Genomic DNA, 21862 nt, shown 5'->3' with positions numbered 1-21862 from the left:
TCTTGAGAGGTGAATCCCTGGTGAGTTGACCATGTGTCATCGAAGGTCACACATTCAAGTGTATATGTGCAGCACAAATTGGACTCAGGAAATTAAAAAAAAAGACATACCATTGGATGTGCAGAGAAGAGGTGGGGCTGGGAGGAGTCAGGGGAGGAACAAATGGGATCAAAATAGTTTGTAAGAAATTCTCAAAGAACTAATAAAAATAAGGGAAAATAATGATGCCATGAGTTATAAAAATATCATGCACATTTTCAGCCAAAATAAACAAACAAAAAAATCCAGCACAAAACCCACAAGAAATATAGAGAAATGGATTTTAAAAGAATAAGGGGCTAGTGGGATTGTTCAGCACATAAACACACACACACACACACACACACACACACATTAGTAATTAATTTTAAAAAGAAGGAATGCAAATAAAAATACCCTATGCTATTTTTGCTGGCTAGTTTCTATGTCAACTTGACACAAGCTAGAGTCATTCGAGAAGAGAGACTCTAAGTTTAGAAACTGCCTCTGTAATCTCAGGCGTTTGGCAAGCCCGTGGTGCATTTTCTTAATTAGTGATAGATGTGGGTGGACCTAGCTCATTGTGGGTGGGGTCCTGGGTGATAAAAAAAAAATTAGTGCTGAACAAGTCGTGAGGAGCAAGCCGGTAAGCAGCATTCTTCTACCACCTCTACATCAGTGCCTGCTTCCACTTTCTTTCCCTGTTTGAGTTCCTGCCTTGACTTCCCTCAATAGACCGTGATGTGTAAGCCAAACAAACCTTTCCTCCCCAAATTGCTTTTGGTCATGGTTTTTGTCATAGTAGTAGTAACCCTAAGACACTACTGAAAAATCATAATATATACTAATAATATATATTTGAGTGAGACTATCCATGGGTCTTTGGAGGCGTCATGAGTTATAAATTTATTCTGAAATCCATTTGATGTTTCAGAATTGCCAAGAGCATTCTAGAAGGACGAGGAAGAGCTAGAGGTTCTGGGTGAACAGTATGTGGCCATGTCGGTAGAGCTTTGCATTTGTTTGAATAGTTTGGTTTCTCGGTGAACTAGACCCATGAACCATGGAAACATCCCAAGGGGAGCTGAAGCAGTCACACATAAATATGTATTCCATTTAAGAGCCTGTGGCATTCGATCTGTAGGCAAATCTTGGGCTGGAGTGAGGACCCAGGAGTGAAGATCATACACTGTGCTCATAGAAGACTTCAGCTCCCTGCCCAGCTCCCACATAGAGCAGCTCACAACTGTGTGAAGGACCAACTCCAGGGTCTCTGTCGCCCTCTGCTGGCTTCTACAGGCAGCTGCACTCTCATGCACATACCCCTCTCCTCCCTCTCCCTCTCCCTCTCCCTCTCCCTCTCCCTCTCCCTCTCCCTCTCCCTCTCCCTCTCCCTCTCCCTCTCCCTCTCCCTCTCCCTCTCCCTCTCCCTCTCCCTCTCCCTCTCCCTCTCCCTCTCCCTCTCCCTCTCCCTCTCCCTCTCCCTCTCCCTCTCCCTCTCCCTCTCCCTCTCCCTCTCCCTCTCCCTCTCCCTCTCCCTCTCCCTCTCCCTCTCCCTCTGTCTGTCCCTCTGTCTGTCCCTCTCCCTCTGTCTGTCTCTCTGTCTGTCCCTCTCCCTCTGTCTGTCCCTCTGTCTGTCCCTCTCCCTCTGTCTGTCCCTCTCCCTCTGTCTGTCTCTCTGTCTGTCCCTCTCCCTCTGTCTGTCTCTCTGTCTGTCCCTCTCCCTCTGTCTGTCTCTCTGTCTGTCTCACCCTCTCTCTGTCTGTCTCTCTCTCTTTTACACACACACACACACACACACACACACACACACACACACACACATTAAAATAATATAAAGTAAGTCTTAAAACTAAGGGAATGATCCTGTTCATTAAATTGATTCAATCTCTTGACTGTAAAGAAAATGGTTTTTGTTTTTTTTTCTTAGTACAAAACCCAGTAACAGATTTTCAGATTGGTAGAACGTTTAAGTATGAAATCTGAAATCACAGAAAGAGTTTGAGGAAATGCATGAGTATTTGGACCATCGAGGTGGCTCAGTAGGTGAAGGCGCTTGCTGAGAAGCCAAGGACCTTCATTCAATTCCTAGAGCACGGTAGAAGGAGAGACCTGACTCCTGTCCTCCGACCTCTACACGCATGCCACGATACCTGTGTCCCTTCATCATTGTATAATGCAATGAAATAAATGTAGTGTAAAGTTAAAAGCCCACATGAATATTTTCTCTGAGACCTTTGTACATAAGTCCTTCCCAAGAGCAGACAGTGAAAGCATGAGGCACGGGCCAGAGGACTAAGACCTGACCACCTAGAACAAGACAACTCACCATGCAAGGGGATCATAGGCAAAGCCACGTCACACCACCAAGGGAGCCAGAGGTAACTTTGCAATCAAAGCTGCTTTTGTATTCTTATCATGTAACAAGTGCTTACAAATCAGCAACAAATGGGTAAATATACAACAACAACAATAAAATCTAAAATACACGAGCAGAAGGTCACAGTGCCTAATGACACAAAGGAATTCAACTTTAAAAGACATCAAATTATAACTGACAGGAAGAATGTGCACAGATCCAGAAATTAGAACAATCTAAATAAGTGTCAACTCTTGATACCAGGGTAAGAAGGAGGATTGAGTGTCCCCCAAATCTGTCTTAACTATGTAACCCTGTCATTCTTGAAACTTTTTGACTCTCCTGCCTCACCACTCCTCACGCCAGCGAGCTTGAATTACAGGTTGTCCCACCATACCTGTCCAGGTGATGGTATTTCATTTACATGACAAAGTTATCTGGAATACTTGTAAAGAGTCTTTTCTGTTGCTGGGATAATAAATGGATACATTTCTTTGTATTTGTGGTACTGGGGATTAAAATTAGGATCTAGTGGATGCTAGGAAAGTGCTCTACCACTGAGTCACACCCCCAGCCTCTCACTGGGGGATTCTAGGCAGGGGCTCTACCACTGAGTCACACCCCCCAGCCCCTCACTGGGGGATTCTAGGCAGGGGCTCTACTACTAAACCACACCCCCAGCCTCTCACTGGGGGATTCTAGGCAGGAGCTCTACTACTGAGCAGCTATATTCCCTGCTTTAAATCTATTCATTTCTAAAGTTCAGTATTTCAATAAAGCAAATTCATAATGCAAAACAAAGTGTTAATAACCTGTTCCTTTCTATAATCTATTCTCATTCCTATACTAAATCAGAAATCTTCTGAACTCCTCTTTAGGTATTTATCCTCAGGGTGTTCACTGCAGTATTAATTATAAGAGTTATCATAACAGTCCCAGGATGTTCTGGCTAGTTCTATGACAATGTGACAGAAGCTACAACCAGTTTAGAAGAAGGCTGGGGTAATTCTCCTGCCCATTGGCCTGTGGGCAAGCCTGTATTATATTTTAGCAATTGGTATCAAGAGGGACCAGCTCACTGCAGGCACCTGAGCAGGTGGTCCTGGGTGCCATAAGAAGGCAGGTTGAGCAAGCCACGAGCCAGTAAGTAGCATTGTTTCATGGCCTCTGCATCAGCTCCTGCATCCTGGTTCCTGCTCTGATTTCCTGCCATGGTTCCCTTCAATGGTGGACTGTGATGGGGAACTTTGAAGGCTAAATAAACCCTTTTCTCCCCTAGTTTCTTTCGGTCCTGGTGTTTTATCACAGCAATAGATCCCTAAAGACAAAGGGTGAATGATAAAACGAACACTGTAATTTAAACAACACACAGCATGCGTGCGGGCACGCACACACACACACACACACACACACACACACTCACACACACATAGGCATATACAGGCTCACAGAAGCATACATGGAATAATTTAAGCACAATTACAAGTTAGGATCACAAAGTTCACATTTTTGCGTACTGTTCTCAACATTTCCTACAAGGGGCATATTGTCATTTTGCAAGCCAAAAGACAGAAACCCCTCCCGGAAAACATTCCTCTCCATTGTTTTTAGAGGCAAAGTCCTGGGAATTTGTTTTTGAGATCTGGGACAAGGATTCAGGACTTGCCTTTGAAGCTCCCCACCCCGACAATCCTTAATTAGCAGCCCATGATGGAGAACAGCTCACCAGGCTGAGTGGTGGGAGTGGAACAGCTGTTGAGGAGGACCAGGAAGCTTAATCAATGTGGAACACATGATCCGCATGGTGGTGGAGCAGCCTGATACATCCCTCTCCATTGACATCATGTCAATAGGAGAGCTGGTGTTGAACTGTATACATACGGCACTTGAGCTGCAGCCCCCTGGGCTCTTAGAAGAGAAGAGGGACAGAACCCACAGACTGGCATCCCAGACTCCCCAGGGAATATCCTCCCTCTGGCCCTCTGGCCTATTGGGGTTTATACTGTGGCTAGAAGTCCATGTTCCCTTCCCTGCCACCAAAGTGACCAACTTCTGGATGGGAGGCATGGAGCCACATGCATCCCTTTCTGCAGGTGGGTGTGCTATTTAGGTATGTGGTGAAAATGCTTTGGGGGTATATGAGGTCTCCTTCCAAAACTTCAGAATGGACCCCGTGCGTGTTAAATAGTTGGGGATGGGAGGACCTAAAGCTTTGGCCCTGCCTCTTCTCCTCCCTCCCTCCCTGTTAGCTTAGTTAACAAATAGATAATAGTCAGGGCTCCTGGTCTCTGGTAAGATGACCCCTGAGCTGAACTGGTCCTCCTTTGTACCAGTCTCTTCTCTCTGAAGGAAACCAGAATGGTCCTTCTAAAACTTGGGCTTGCCCATGTCATCTGGTGGCTTTACACTTCCGTGACTTTCTGTACCCCTAAGATGAAGAGTCCTTTGTGACTCAGCAAGGCTTGTCCCTCTGAGAGTTGTCCTTTTCCACCAGTTCACCCTCCACGCTGATGATGCTCAGTGAGTCCTGTGTGTGCATGCATATATGTGTGTGCACATGCATGCATGCTGGGTACTGAGTCTGTCACTTGCTGAGCACACATAATGACAGAGCTATATTCCTCTACCTAATTCTCATGAGCTCAGTACCTTATTTTCTTTCTGGAAATTTCTTTAATACTTATTTTTATATTATGTATATGATTCTTTTGTCTGGATGTATGTCTGCACCATGTGTGTGCCTAGTGCCTGAGGAGGCCAGAAGAGAAGTCAGATCCTCTGGAACTAGAGATCCCAGATGGTTGCAAGCCACCATGTGGGTGCTGGGAATTGAACCTGGGTCCTCTTGAAGAGCAGAGCAGTCAGCGTTCTTACCCACTGAGCCATCACCCCAGGCCTTCCTTAATTTCTTAAGACTCACCTGGGTCTCCTTACCACACACATATTTTAGCACTTTAGAGTTGTTTAAATCCAGGGTCTGGTTCTGAAGTTTCTCATTTAGTAGCCCCTTTCTCTTGTTCCAGTTGGAGTCCTCTGATGCTGGGTCTGTCTAGGTCAGTCTCTAGTATAGTTGATGGCTCAGTGTCCCTCTGAAGGCTTATGTGTTCAGGGCATAGACTCTGTATGGACCATTATGAACTGTGGGCCACTCGGGGGCGTGTCTTTGAAGGGCTCCTTCTAGCATATTCTGTCTCTTTGTCTCCCTGTCTCTTTCTTTCCCTCTCTCCCTCTCCTTTTCCCTCTCCTTACTCCTCTCTCAAGTTAACTGATCATGGGCTGAACTTTCAGAAACTGAAGACTCGAATAGACCCTGAAGTTGTTCCTCTCCGATACTTTAAGGAACACTTGGCCTATCATAGATACTCAATTTATTGAGCCAGTGATTGAATGAATGGCTACGACCAGTGAGGAAAACAAGGCTCCTCCTTCACAAGGGGACAAACACATGGCCTGCAACCAAGGGGAGGTCTTGTGGGTGGCAGGGAGGTAGAAAGGTGATGAGTTTCGCCTGCCTGGCTGCAGATGATTCCATGGCCTGAGAACCCAGTGAACCAACTCAGGGGCCATGACTGAAAGGAGTGAATTGGCCTGAGCCAGGCTGACTCCATGACAGGCTGCAAACCAGTAGTTCAGGAGACCAGGCATGAGTTTCTACTTCCTGGAACTGGGCAAGTCAGTTCCTGGAACAACTGCAGGCTTATTTACCCCTCCCCAGCTTGGACAGTTAGCCAAGCTCACAGTCAAGAGTTAGGCCAAGAGCTAACCTCCCTTGAATAAAGCAAAAATAGTCAAAGATGCTCCAAGCAAGACTCTAACCAATTGTAGCATCACCCAGTACCCCCAGAGATAGAACCCACCAATCAAGATATAGATCACCTACCCTTCCCTAAGGTTCCTCTTACTGGCTTTAAAACTGAATCTGTGAATTCAGTTGTGGTCCTTCCGTCCTGATGGAATTGGGCCTCTGAATGCAGGAAATAAATATTCTTTGCTTTTACATACTATTTGAATCTGGGGTATCATTTTTTCAGTGATTCACAGACCCCTAACAGTGACCAGAGAGTGTTCTGTGTGCTCAAAGGCCTGGGCTTCAACTCAGACTCAGCAGACTGAGCCACTAAGTGTTCAGGAATGTGTCACTGCCATGTCAGACTCTACTGGTAATTGCAAAATGCCTACTGTGTGCTGGCACTGGATACCTCGGAGGCTTTGGAAACTATATCCTAGTCCTCCCTTGGGCCCACCCCCCTGTACAGTGTCAGTGCCTTTAATGGTCTCCTGACAGCCAGGCCTTGAAGATACAGCTGAACCTGGCCAGCAGGGGCGGGAGACTGGCCCTGCCATCAGCAGTACCATATGCCCACGGCTTAGTCTATTCCAGTCATGTCCCTGGGCTGCCCAGCTGTCAATGCTATAATTACGCAGCCACAGCCGCGGGAAGTGTGTGGTTGTGGGGACCCTCCGGTCTCCTTAGAACTTTACAACTGTTGTTACAGCTTATCAGGACACAGCCCGCCTTCTGTTGGTCTCTTGAAAACTGCTGTAATTCCCATCCATCACATGGGCAAGCCAGCTGCTGCAGGGGCAGCAGCCAGGAGGGGGGCCCCTTGCACTCCCCCCAGTGTGCTGGTCCTGACCTTGGGGAAGCTAGCAGCCTACACCAAGGGCCTGTCTTGGGGTGATTTGGGTCAGCTCTTTGCTCTGGTTCAGGTATGACTGCTTTCTATGTGGACTGTGGCTCTGATCTGCTTGGATCTGACCTGGGACCGTGAACTTCCTTAGTCAAGGGCTCAATACATGACATAACCCTTCTGCAGTGAAAAGCTTGCTGTTGTTAGATTTTAAAAATGTTCTTTGTCTCCATGGCTAGAGAGATGATTCAGAAGTGAAGAGCAGTGGCTGCTCTTGCAGAGAACCTGGGTTGGATTCTCAGAACCCACACGCAGCTTCAGGGTCGTCTGTAATTCTGGTCTCGGATGATCCAAACGCCCTCTTCTAGCTTTTGTGGGCACTGCATTTGTGCACTACACAGGCATAGATGCAGGCAAAATACTCGTATGTATAATATAAAATAAAATAAAATAATGAAAAAGTATTTTTCCCAGTGTAGAACACAGATGTGGTTAAACTTTAATGGAAGGAGCTAATGTGCGCTGGCTGTCTATGACATTGTAATAGTTGTAATATGATTGATTATATCAAAATGGTACCATGAGCTAAACATAGGATTTTCACTCAGCAGGTAAGAAACCCAACTCCGAGTAACTTACCCAGTGTCCCAGGGCTAGCTATGGGGGAGGGAGCTGGAGTTTGTTGGGATTTCAAACTAGTGAAGACCTTTTAGACCCTCACATTTGCTCCGTTTCAGGACAATTTAAAAATGCAATAGCAGAAGAAAATCACCAAGAATGTCCCTTTCAAGAGAGCACACATTACCATCTCGTGTCTATTTATTGTGCTTTCGTCCATAAATTATGACAAGACTGGCAATCAATTTTGCCTTGTGCTTTTAAAACAGATATTTTCATGTATTCGTTTTTCATATTGTGGGGTTTGTTGCTCTATATGAACCCCCCCCCGCCCCCTTGGTTGCTCATTGGGCTGTAGCCATGCTTTTTGGAGTGGGAAAAAATGTGACTGAGAAATTGACATTGTGAGGAGAGGAGAGGAGAGGAGAGGAGAGGAGAGGAGAGGAGAGGAGAGGAGAGGAGAGGAGAGGAGAGGAGAGGAGAGGAGAGGAGAGGAGAGGAGAGAAGAGGAGAGAGGAGAGGAGGGGAGGGGTGAGAAGGCAGGGAAGGGGAAGACTGGGGAGGAGGAGGGAGGGGAGGAAAGGGGAGGGGAGAGGAGAGGAAAGGAAAGGAGGGCAGGGGAGAAGGGGAGGGGAGAGGAGAGGCATGGAGGGGGTAATTGCCTCTTACTGGAGTTTGTAATGCAGCATTGAATGTACTCTCCTAGCAGCTCGGTGGTGAAATGGGGGCACAGATCAGTGGCTGTGCACCCCTTCCTTGCAGATACAGGAGATAAGAGTTAGAGACTGAAACAAATCACCCTGGGCACACTGCTGACCTGTAACAACACCGGAATGCGAGCCAATATCATTTTGACACATGCTTTTGACCCTTAGTTCAGACTTTGACTCTGAAGATTTTCACCAATTGTATTCTGGCTTTAGTTTGGAGGATGAACTTCTGTAGGGTGGATTTGCAGCTCAGAGAGGTTTAATGATTTTAAGATGAGATGGATGCATGTATTATTTATGTTATTCCTGTTATATTTCCCTCTTGCCAGCATTGAATCTGATCCCTGGGTCCGTGGGTAGGGATCTCACCAGCCCCCAGTTCTTAATGTCTGGTGACAATCCGCAGCCTTTCTTGAGAATGCCCTGTGCCTGTCAGGCGTCAGCCGGGTTCTGTTCCAGGTGTCCTCATTCTGGGACCATTGAGTGAACAGCATGGCATCTCCAATGGGCAGCGAAGTGATGGAACCCAGAAGTCAGAAAAAACACTGCTGCTCAGAGCTCATTGGCTGGCAAGAGTCATACAATCCCATCCCCACTCAGAGACATGAAATAGTATCTTCTCTGTATCTTTCAGTGAGATAGAACTAGACCCAATGGCATGCAGTCATAAAAAGCTGAACATAGCTAAGGTCACAGTGTTTCCTTTGGTACTTCTGGGTAAGCCCTTGAGCGTGGTACTTTCTTCCCATCCAACCTCCTATTTTGTAACCTGTCTGTCCTGCTCTTAGACCTCTACCTGTGACATCTTAATGCTTTTCACAAATAGCTTCCTGATGTGTCCCCAAAGGGTTTTTCAATGAGTGAAGGCACCCAGTGTCTCAAAAATCCAATTTCTCTAACATGTTTTAACCTATATATGTAAATCGTCTTTCTAATATTCTTCTGTGTTTCCCAGAGAAGTGGCCCAGAATTTCTGCTAACATTAACCTGAGTGAATGATATGATTTCCAGCTTTGCAGTTAACCAATAGAGTCTGCATGGATTTCCCAAGGATCCAAAGGGCCATGACATCTGGTCATCAAAATTCTTGTACCCTGGGCTGCTTTCTGCTGCTCTCTGGCCTTGTACACTCATGGATTGTCTGTTCAGAGTCAAGCTAATCTTAATGCCAGCTTCTCCTCAATCTACCCTGGTCGTATGCACTTATTAAGTAGGCCCAACCAGCTTAGCTCCCAGGCTTAGACAGGATGCAGTGCTATGGCTACAGTTAACAAGCAGAAACTACCTCCTTGGCCTGTTTTACATCATCTGTTCCTTTCCCGTTACTCTGCCAAAATCCTAACAGAAACGACGTATGGGTGGGAGGATTGTCTTCAGCCCATCATGGGAGGCAGAAGCTCAGCTCACAGTGCTGGGAGCTGCCTACAGGGCTGGCCAGGAAGCAGAGAGTGAGACCAGAACCTGGGATGGATCCTCACTTCCTAAAAGCCACGGCTGATGATCTTCTGCCAGACAGGCTCACCTCTTAAAGGCTCCACAAGCTTTCAGGCAAGCAGGAGATCCTGAGAACTAACTGTGCCAAGCAGGAGCCTGTAAAGTTGTTTCAGATGCAAACCACAACCCATGGACAGCCAGAAAACATGCCCTTACTGACATCCTTTCTTCCCTTCAAGGCCCCCACAGTGGCTCTGCTTGCCTAGTAGATGCCTATGCAACACTCATGCATGAGGACATTTAGGGTGGGCCATGAGAACAGTTAATGTTATTTTTTTTCAGTTATTAGTTATAGTCATGGATACCCTTTAGTAGTTGGCATAGAAGCCATTTTATAGTTCTTAATTAGCTTTCATTTGAATTGGAAAAGTTTTACCCCAAACATGAGCATTGGTGAAATATTATTGCTTCAGCTATCAATACTAGTAAAAAAGTGAATATCTGTTTGTTCATTTGTCTGTCTGAGATTATGGAGTGCTCAGCTCTTAATGAGACAGCCACATCACAACCTCTTCCCATAATGTTCAGGGATTGTAGAGGATGAGGGGACAATCGAAAGATTGTTAGGGCCACAGTGAACATCTACAACGAAACAGTATTTGCTGGCGTAGCAGGGCTATTGCACAGATGAACTCATAGCCACTGTGACTGCAGAAGACCTGCACAAGAGCCAGCCAGCCCAAATCCCAGCCTTGATGGGGAAGGAGTTCACAAACTCCCACGCCTAGAGGAGTGGCTATTGGCTACTCAATTGATGGCTGCTGGGCAATGGGAGTTAGTTTCTTTCAGGAGAATGAGTGGGTCCAAGAGGCTACCTATGCTCTAGTAGATGGTCCTAGATCCACACAAATGTACGCGGTACTGAGTGGACCCAGTGCATTTGTAAAAACAAAACAACAGAGAACATGAAGTTGGGAGGGAAAAGTGGTTGAGGGAATAGAGGAGGAGTTGGAGAGGAAGCAATGGAGATGGATTTGACCAGAACATTATATGCATGTGAGAAATTCTCAAACAGTAAAAAATTAAGAGAAAAGAATTTTACAATATTGTATGTCTTTTCTTTTTACAATAATATATGGCTAATTTTACAATCAGGTATGTCGTCACATGCCTTGCAACTGAACACCAGAAGTCATTTATGCCATCTAACTGTAACCCTGAATTATGGGGTCACATTTTGATTGTTCCTCTTTACCAACACCCCCAGCTTCCAATCTGTTTTCCTGCCAATTGGTAAGACTGACTGGGATTCCCATGTGAGTGATACAGGCAATGCTGGCCTTTCTGCGTCCCTCGCGTGTTACTTCATGTTCCTGCAGATGGCAGGATCCCATTCTTTCCTATGGCTGAGTCCTGCAGTTTGTTTTGTTGATTACAAAATTGACGTAAGCTAACATCATCTGCAAAGAGGGAGCTTCAGTTGAGAAAATGCCTCCATCAGATTGTCCGTAGGCAAGTTTGTAGGGCATTTTTTTAGATTAACAATTGATATGGGAGGTCTGAGACCATGTGAGTGCTGCTACTCTCGGGCAGGTGGTCCTGGAGAGTAAGCTCAGCAGACAATGGGGAACAAGCCAGGAAGCAACATTCTTCCATGGCTTCTACTTCACTTCCTACTTCCAGCTTCTGTCCTTGAGTTCCTTCCCTGGTTTTGGTTCCCCTTGCAGATCAACTATGATAAGACATCCAAGCCAAAGAACAAAATCAAAACCAAAACCAAACCAAAACCAAAACCAAACCAAACCCAAAACCAAACCAAACCAGTTCCCTAAGTTGCTTTTGCTACGGTCTTTATCACAGCAATAGAAAGCAAACTACAAAGTGTGTGTAGGTACACAGACATACACTTCTTTCATCTCACCTAGCAAAGCACCACACATACACACAGTGATTACACTGGAGTCTAAAATAAGACAAACATATAGATTTGACCAAGATCGTGAGGCAGGGTATAAAGAACAATAGTTTGGGGAAAATCATTAATACAAGCTAATATCTGAACTGTGGCGTGTCAGTCGTGTCAGTCAACACACTTAATACAACCGTGTTGCGCTCTCCCCTTCCCACAGACAGCACGTTTTGTGCAGAATATGTAAATGATGGGAGGTCCAGCTTCTCCCACCGTGGTGCTTTCTTCACTGTTCTTGGTAGAGGAGGGAGTTTTCCATTGTACTTATATGATTTCAGCTCATATTCTAAATAATTATCTCTCTGGAAGTAAAATTAGAACACTGATAATGATTTGAAAACACAGCCTAGACTTTCTGTTTCTGACTGCCTTTGGCCTACAGAAAAGGATTTTATTACTCAGATAGTGACTGGGTTTATGAAACTGGCCTAGAACCCCCCAGTGAGGGACCTGGGGAGTGGTTTAGTCATAGAGAGCTTGCCTGGCCTGGGGATGCCCATGGGTTTTGTCTTCAATACCACAAGAATCTCTGGTCTAGAGTGTATGTGTCAGTCCCTGATACTGGGCTGTTTGTTCTCTCCATTTTGCTGCTCCAACAGAATCTTATTGGCTCTAGGAGGTGTTTGGGGGTCAGTAACCCATTGAGGTTACTCAGGAAGAGATGAACATGGATTATGAAGTTTGTGTATTGAGTAGAGATTCTATCCTGAGAACTCAGATTAGGATGCTGTCTGTGGCTTAAGGGGAGAGATGCTGGTTAAATACCAAGAGGTGATGGTATGAACTGGGGATGGAGCAAGATGAGGCTGGGTCCCTGGAGAGAGAAGGGTAGAGATAAGGACTGAGCATATAGAAGGGTCTTCCACAGGGTTCTGAAGGCAGCCTTGACAAAGACTGGAGAACTGTACCTGGACTGTCATATTCTGGTCAGATGAAAGCAAGGTCCCATGATGCTTCCTGGGATGGGCAGGGTTGTAGATCTTGTTGCATGTCAGTGTGGTCTGTGAGCACCTGAGAAGGAGTAGCCTCACTTTCTGGGCCAGCTGGACCCTTCCAGGTCTATCTTTATACATGCTTGAAAGGCTCTGAGTTTGAATAATTGATTGGGGGCTCCACAAGACCGCACTGCACTTTGACTTATGGGAAATTCATACACAGCTGTGTCCTCTCAGCCCAACTTAGCATCCTCCGACCTTAAGAAAATCTGCTCTTTTAATTAGTGTTGTGTGAGAATATATTTAGTGTAGAGATGCTGTGAATAACAGAACTGGTTCAGATTGTTGGGTTGTAGCTTCTAGAAGGGGCTTAAAATATGGACCGTCGCTGCTAAAGACCTTCCCAGATCCCAGCCGTGCAAGACTGGAGATGGGACTGTGCTCACAATGTGTGGTGACGCATAAGTATTAGCCTTAAATAACTGTGAATACCTTGTTTTCTAAAAGATTAGTGGCTCTTCCCTGTGTGATAAATTGTGTGAATTACAGTGCAGACCCGTCTTCCCACTGTATTATCCCACAGCCCTTTAAATAACGGAGTCCGAATTACACTCAGCAAGCCATGGGCAACGCCTGGGCAAGCTTCAGGACTTCAGAGGACTGTAATTTGGGTTCATCTTTCTCATCTCTCTGCCTTTATTTCATCGTCTGTGTAGTCTTCTCCTTGATTCATATTCTGTCTTTCCTGTTCCCTCCTCACCCCAACCCTTTTAAAATCTGGCATGTCTACCCATATGCCCAGAGGATAATAATGGCTGACTCTTAAGGTTGTATCAGACTTTTGAGTAGACATTCATATCTCTATGGTACTATTGTGTCATTGTCTTATAACAATCTTAATGGGTATGTGTACCGGACTGAACCCATTATAGAGGTGAGTCCCCCATTCTCTTTTCCCCTTCCCTCTGTCTATTCCTCCCTCTCCTCCTTCCCCTTCCTTCCCCTCCCTCTTTCTTTTCTCCTCCCTTGTCCTCCTCATTTTCCTTTTGCAACTGTCCACTGGGCTGAAGAGTAAATTTACAAATGGAGAACTGCACAGATTTTAAGAGTGATTGGATGGATTTTGACAAACACACACCTTCATGTTGCTAGCCTCTCTAAACAGGCAAGGGCCCCACTTCACTCATGACTTTTGCCTGTCATGACACAAGCAGGAAGGGATAAAACTGGGTGCACCATCCGTGTGTCTGTTTCCAGGGTGTTTATTCCATGTATGGGTGCTTTTCCATCTTTACTTACGGTTAGTATGCATTTCTCACTGGGAAGCACCTGGAGAGTTGGTGGAACGGGCTCTGTCCAGCTTGTGGTTGTGGGTGTAATACTGTTACTGATACTCATGTGCCCAACTCTCTGTAAATAAAGCTTTGCTCACCTCCTCTTCCTCTGCATCTGCCTTCTCTTCGTTCTCCTCCCCAACCCCACTTCTTTGTCCCTCTTTTCTCTTCCTTCTTTCACTGGGATAAACTTGCAGGGCCAAACAGCAAGTGCTTATTTAACTTCATAATAGTTTTCTAAAGCGGGTGTTTCATTTCTCATTCCGCCAGTAGCAAAAGTGAGCTCTATAATTCTTATATTCCTGTCAACACTTAGGATTGTCTCTTCAGTTTTACCTATCTCATCAAGCAGGAAATGGCAGCTATAATAGCTTTAATTTGAGTATTTGCTTGGATATGCTGTCCATTCATATATGTTTATGTATATATGTGTGGTGGTGTCCATTCAAGTATTTTGCATATTTAAAATCTTGAGTTCTTTGGGATTTTGTTGTTTATTTTTAGGCATTCTTTATATATTATGGAATCAGGTTCTTTGTCAAGTATATGCAATATAAATATTTTATCTCAGGTGATTTTTTGACTTTTTCTTTGGGTTTGATGTGTTTTTGTTTGTGATGTGTGTGTGTAGTGTGTGTGTATGTGTGCGTGTGTGATGTGTGTGTGTATGTGATGTGTGATGTGTGTGTGGTGTGTGATGTGTATGATGTGTGATGTCTATGTGATATATGTGAGATATGTGTGTGTGGTGTGATGTGTGTGTGTGATGTATGTGTCATGTGCGTGATATATGTGTATTGTGTGTGTAGGGCTTTGTAGAAGCCATTCCTAGGGGATAAAACAGTTGAAAGCTCCGGGAAACAGCTGAAATCCCTAGGGTGGCTTGGACTAGAATGAGGGCCTGACGTAATGCTGACTCAAACTTACTCAGACAACATCGACAGATCGTGTTGAATCCAAAATATTGTCAGGAAGGATGAGGGACAGAATTTTCTAGCTAAGCCAGAGTCCAGGCCTGCCTTCTAGGCTATGAGAGGATGTGCTGCTGAGACACAGAGCCCTGACTCCAATCAAGTCTCACTCTTCTGTTCCAGGGCCTGGGGGCTTCCTAAACCCCCTCTAACCCCTGAAGGCTCCATACATTGCCAGTATTTTGCTAAATTTCCTCAACATAAAAGGGGGCTTCAGTGGGGCAATGTGGAATCCCATAGTGTGTCACACGTGGAATCCCATAGCATGTCACACGTGGAATCCCATAGTGTGTTAAGCAGTGGAGCTGGGGGTCCCTGAGGCTCAGATCCTTTCTAGTGTTCTCTCTGCGTTGTCTTCCTATGTCCACATGGCCAGCTCCACACCCCAGCCCTGTGTAGCTGAGCTAAGCAGTAGAATCCCCCTGCCTCCGACAGTCATGGCACAGTGAGTGGACAGTTGACATGGTACCATTTTCTTCCAGGCTCAGTTCTCTTGGCTTCTCTGGTTGCCCTGCCTTTTGAACCCTTTGCCCTGTGCTGGTTCTGCTTTGCCTTCTTGGGGAGCTAGGCACTCAGACAGAAAGAATATGCCACTGCATCTGACAGCTTTTCATCACCAGGACCAAAGTATGTGACACAACCACTTGTCAAGAAATGTCACTGTCATTTGTTTATGCTCACAGCTTCAGATGGCTCCTCACATGGTCATTTGGTCTCATTTGTTTGGACAAAGAGTCATGGTGGCTGGAGCTCATGGGAGAGGCAAGAAATAGAACATGGCACAGAAAGGGGCCAGGGACAGGATACCTCAGTGACTCATCCTCTCTAGAAAGCTCCCACCTCTTAAACTTTCTAGAACCTCCTCAAATAATGTCACAAGTGTAGGTCCAAGAGACTGGATCCCATAGCAACCAGGATATAATACCTGCACATAGTTTCATGGTGTCAGCCCGGAATGTCTCTCACGGCAAGGTTGCTGTAAGGCCAGGGCCATGTTCACTTTGTGAGCGGATGACCACATCACTTCCTGTACCAGGGCGCCTATTGAACACCACGCTTAGTTTCACAAAGGCCAGAGGTGTCAGGCTGAGAGGAGGCACAACAAAAGGGTCCTGTGTCCTCTGTGCCCTACTTCAGCATCTGTCTTAGTGGGCCACCCAGGAGATAGAATGAGGGTGCCATCAAATCACATAGGAGTTCCCTAAGTTACTTATGTGAGATTATGATCCAGGGAAACAAGGGAGGTGATCTGTGTGGATATGGTGACAGGAGAAGTGAGACCGGCATATGACTTCAAGCCTTGGGTGGGAGGCCATGTTTGGGATGTGCTAAATTAGAAATATCCCTCTGTCCTAAAATATGTTCAACAGGTCTGGATAGAGATTCCTTTTGATGGATGGAGGAGGAACCAGCACAGACCTGAAACCTGATACCCTATGATACCCTGGATCCCAGGCTGAGTGAGGGAGAAGGAGGAGGAGGAGGAAGTAGGAGCCTGGGTACCATTCACACTTTTTGTTTTTTGTTTTTGGAGATGGGAGGAGGAAGAGGAGCATCATCGGGACATGGCAGCAGCAAGAGACACACACAGTCAACTACAGGGCCCAGAAGAGAGGCACACCTACCACCTTTAGTCTGAGGGTGAGGCTTTAGCTTTTCTGCTGTTCTCTGTCAATCTCCTTCATCTCCCTGCCCTCCCCCATCTTCAGTCCCTCGGCACTCATTTCTGCCACGGTCACCAAGTTCCTGAGAAGTACAGGTGGAATCCCAGACCACCCATTTGCTCTGAGTCACAGAGGATGAAGCAAGCATTCAATGCTCTGTCCCTGAGGTGGACCCTTGAGGCCAGCCAAGGACTGAGGAGCTGTCCTTCCTTCTTCGTGCCCCCCACCCCCCGCTCCAGCGTCCAGCAGGCCTTCCTTCCCCAAGTCCCTATTGTTCAGGGTTGTGCCTCCAACTCCTCTGCTATGAAGTTTTTCCCCATCACTTCTCACTCACAGTGAGGCTGAGAGTTTGTTATCAATAGCGTTGCCTGTTGACTTCACCATCAGAACCTCTGAGGTTTTCTTGCAGGTTGAAGAAGAAAGCGGTCCAGAATGTGTCAGTTATGGCACACCAGCATTGCAAGGATGTCACTAAGAGACCCGCAACCAAGATGCAAGGGGAATCAGGCAAACACTGACCAACTAGGCCTCCCTCCAAAGGCATCCAGCACCTCACTGGACCTTGACTCCTAACTCCCCACACCAATCCTGGCTGGCCAGGAGTTAGGGACAAATGCTTTAGCCCCAAAAGACTAAAATATTCCTATGCCAATGGTAGATGCTGTTATTAAATGTTTCGGCAGCAAAATTAAATAAGAATAACCAGTATTTTGAAATTCTGAACATCTTATAATTAGACCGGCCTTTTAAAAAAGTATTCCAACTTAAGGCATATTGGAATGTAGCCCACAACACAGAGACAGCCTGACAAAGAAACATTATTCTTAGATTTACAATTAATTACCCTTATGTCTATACCTTGCATTCAATTTGCATATCTTAAAACTGCTGTAAATTTCCCGGGACTCCTTATTATTTAGGATCATTCCGCTCAGTAAAAAGTTTCTTCCGTAGTAACTTTCTGTTGATTGGTCAGTAAATCTGACTCCGCTTTGCTTCGTAACATTGTAATTTTTCTTTGTGTGTATGTGTGTGTGTTTTTTCATTATTTGGCTCCTCGGTCCTTCTGCCCTCTCATTTATTATTCCCCAAAGAGTCCACAGATAGAGAAGGCGTCTGGAAGACGAAGTGAGTGGTCAGACTCAGAGATGCTATCTCTCCCCACCACGCTAGGTACCCAGTGTCTGACGTGTTCTATACATCTCGCTAGTGCCAAGCCTGTTAAACAAATAGGCCTTGATGCATAGGCCTGAAGGAGTGAGATTCCCTGCAGGGGTCTGTGTTCTTGCCCCATGAGTGGTGTTCTGTGCCCTTGCCTTTGTCCCCTCTCTTTTGGATCTTCTCTCTCCCTGAGTCAGGGGCCTTGTTGTTGTTTTTCAGGGGTCCCCTCTCCTGACCTCTCCTTCTATTGGTGGAGTTTTTAAGCTCCCTGTGAGGTGAGTGTTCTCTTTTAAAAGACCCTCACTGCACATTGTGATCTGGAGGCCATTTGCAAGGGGTAGTAGGCACCCTGTAAAATGGTAAGTATTCTGCAGCATGGGGTGAGATTTGAAGAGCCTCACACATAGCTGGAGTTTGAATCCTTAGCCACCAGCTCTGAAGCACTAAGCTCTGAGAGAGGCTGCCTCCATGAGGGATGGGTGGCTTCAGAGAACACAGGCACACTGCACTTCCATGGGGTTTGTTTTGTGAGGCAGGGTCTTGCTGTGTATCTCTGACTATCCTAGAACCCACAATCTCCTTGATCCAGCATCCCGAATCTTGGGGGTGACAGGTGCTTGCCACCACATCTGAATGGTTTTTGTTTGTGTTTATTAATTAATTTATTTGGCAGAATTTTAAGTATCACTTTTTTTTTTAAAAGTCCTCTGTGAACCATTTAAAGGATTTAAAACAAAGCAACATGCTTTCAACAAAAAACAAACCTCCAAAAGTCAGGAACACAAATAGAACTGATGTCACACCTGGCTTGTTTCCCACTGCTATTTATTTATTTATTTATTTATTTATTTATTTATTTATTTGCTGGTTATATACGTATACACTTATTGAGGTGTTTCTTTGCAATACGTTACTGAACCTCCGAGAACATTTGACTTTTGAACAGGGTGGGTTGTCTTATGGGCGATGAGCTGATGCAGATAGGTTAGACTTTTTTTTTTGCCTTTTTGAAGAGAATGCTATTCTCAATAGCACAGCCCTGTATGTGTGTGTGCGTGCATGTGTGTGTGTGTGTGTGTTCTCCTTTGGAGAAATGGAGAAAAAATTATGTCTCTTTTTGTTCTTTAATTTTATTTTAAGCATAACCAGGTAATTTCCTGGGGCTTCTTTTTCTCACTTATTAATTGGCAGTTTATTAAACCAATTTTTAAACAGTGAGTGCCCTTGTCATTTCACCATCATTGTCCCCAGAACCAAGTGTTAGGGAGTATGTCAGCATAGGAAAGTTGCTGGTAGGAAGGAGTATTCATGGCCTGAGTTTGCCAGGCAGGCGTCATGGAGGGTGACAGGGTAAGGGCCTGTCCCCTAGCCCCTCAAACTGTGATGCTGGCTAGACTGCCTCCTTCTCGGGATAGCTCACTCTACCCCCCTCTCTCCCTTGACTCTTCTCGACTCTCATATCCTCCTTCTGGTTGGGAAGTCTTTATTATTATTTTTTTAAAATGTCTTACAAATGTGTTCATTTCTGACAGTGACATTTTTTCTTACAATTCAATATTGTAAGTGACGTGAGAAGGCCCGTTCACCCTAGCTTTTCACAGGCTGATGCAAGTAAGCACGCTGGCGGCTTAGCTCCTTCTTGATCATCACATCGTGTTTCTATGAACATCACTTCTAAAAGCCTTCCAAAAATTTAAATAATGCTTGCACAAAGGCTGGGAAGCCACACCTCAGATAAGCTGTCCTAGAATACCTTGGCAAGAGCACCCAAGTAGTCAGGGTTTTCCTGCTGTATGCTCTATGTACATCTGTTAAATTACTCTGAGATCTCATTAAATAAAGCTAATGTACTTGTAAAACAGTAGGGAGAGACAGTTTATCATTGTAACTGTTAGAGAGAGCCATTCGGGTAGGGAGGGTGCCAAGAATCTAGGTATATGCTGGTCAGTGTGGATGTTTCTGAGTCATAAATCCTGGCTCCTTCCCGCCAAGTTATTGTGTATTTCTATACAGGAGAGATTGATCGTAGCAGCTGAAGATGAATTTGCCCATAGTCTCCTTCTTCTTCTTTCTTTCTCTCTTTCCTTTTTTTTTTCTTTTTGATTACTTCTGATGCTTACGAAGGTGATAATATTTTTTACCCCTTCCTCCATGTGATCATTGTTTTGGATTTAAAAGCCATAAGTGGCACAAAGAAAGCCAGGAGGTTGTTCTCTGTGGTCCTGCCAGGGCACAGACATGAAGATGTATGGTGTCCCATGCGGGAGGCTGGGTGGGAGAAGCCCTCAGCAGCCCTTCCGGCTTATAACGAACCTACCTGAAGGAGAAACAGGAGCAAACAGCCTCAGATACCTGGAAAGACACCGCCATTTCCTCGTGGCGGAGTCTGCAAACAGATGGCAACGGGGGTTTAATTTGAAAATACTGAAACACTGTGTAGGCTCAAAACCGTGACAATTGCAGTTTTATTGTCTCCACTCACGAAAAATGTGTGTGAGGCTCATCTTGTGGCCCGAGTGGGGAGAAAAGGTACTTTTCATGAATATATATAGATGCTGAATTTATAAGGATCAATATAGCCACCAAATGTTGTACAACATGTCAGGATATCATAAAATGCAGGCAGTTCTACATAAAATACCAGCTTAATCTGGGAGGTTTTAAAGCCTCATTAAAATGTGGATAAAGTCCATATATGGAAAGGCAGACCTCAAAAGGTTGAAGTTATATATCTACAGGGCAGGAAGGGGGACTGTCACTTCTGAATGTCAGTGGCATTGTGGGTTGCAGTGGGGACAGTCAGAATAATAGAGTCGGGGTTGGGGTATGGGACACATTCCCTAGTACTTTTTATTTGTGACTCTAGATTTAGAGACATCACCGGGGATGGGAAACATCCTGCCATGATTGGCAGCCTGGCATATTTGTGGAATCTATTATTCTTTCAGCAGCAGATCGGCAGCCTTGCCACACAGTATTGGCAAAACAAGATTGCCTCCAGGCTTAGCGGTGGATGGGATAAGGAGACAGAGGATCTCTGAGATTATCTTGGAGCTACCCACTGTGTGACACCCTCTGTGTGTCCTGGCACCCCAAGGTGAAGGTATTCATAAGGAACTGTTCTCTCTCAAAGACAGAAATGTCCCCAGCTATCTGGGTCTCATCTTTCTTATCTAAGCCTTGGTGTATACACACAGGGCCCCCTTTCCCAGAACCAGAGTCCAGAGCCAGCCTGGGCACAGCTCTGAAAGGTCTGGGTAGCTGGGACTGGCTGCCTTGTTTTCCTGGAAAAACTTTGAAAGTCAAGCAAAAGCACTCACCCTGACCTTTCTGCAACACTAGCCCATATTCACTGCTTGTCAGCAGCACAGGGTGGCCTGGAGTCATCTGTCACTGCCAGCCATCATTTTCCCATCAGCCCCATTACGGGGATCAGGAGAGAGCGAAGCCCTGCGTAGGAAGGATCATTAAACTCGAGGCTCCCAAGTAGCACAGGTAGGCCAGGTGGTCTCTTGTTATTTATAATAAAGGAACGCACAGCAGAAGAGGCTGATGGTGGCCCAGGAGGCCAGCGCAGGATGCCTGAGCGGTGTCACCACTGAAGGACAGTTAGAAGTGGACTCTTCCCCCCACCTCACTGTAAGCAAAGAGGATTTATTGAACATCTGCTCTGTACATGGCTGGCAAGATTGATTAATTTAATTGCTCACACTTTGCTTAAGTAACATTTGAATACTTAATGTCAAGTTTGAAGGATATCACAGCGTCTGCAGCACACCTTCTCTTTTAAGTCCTGGAGGTGGCAACGGGAGGGGAAGGTAGAGTGAGCGAGCTAGGCGGGGCGCAAGGCCCTCCTCCATGGCTCTTCCAACAAGCTGCTGGAGCTACACTAGTTACTTTCACATTTTCCCACCGTGGTAAATCATTAATGTAATGAGGTTGGGTTCTCTTCCCTGAGTGGTGGTAATTTCCCCTTTGGTATCACCTATAGAGACAGTCGAGTGTATTATATATTTCCGTACCCTTTAACATAATACCGTAATCGTAGGAGAGTACCC

This window comes from Mus caroli, unplaced genomic scaffold (genome assembly GCF_978045245.1).
Source record: "Mus caroli unplaced genomic scaffold, Mus_caroli_1 scaffold_8, whole genome shotgun sequence".
NCBI lineage: Eukaryota > Metazoa > Chordata > Mammalia > Rodentia > Muridae > Mus > Mus caroli.
The sequence above is the reverse complement of the archived record's forward strand: the minus strand, read 5'-3'. Positions refer to the sequence as shown.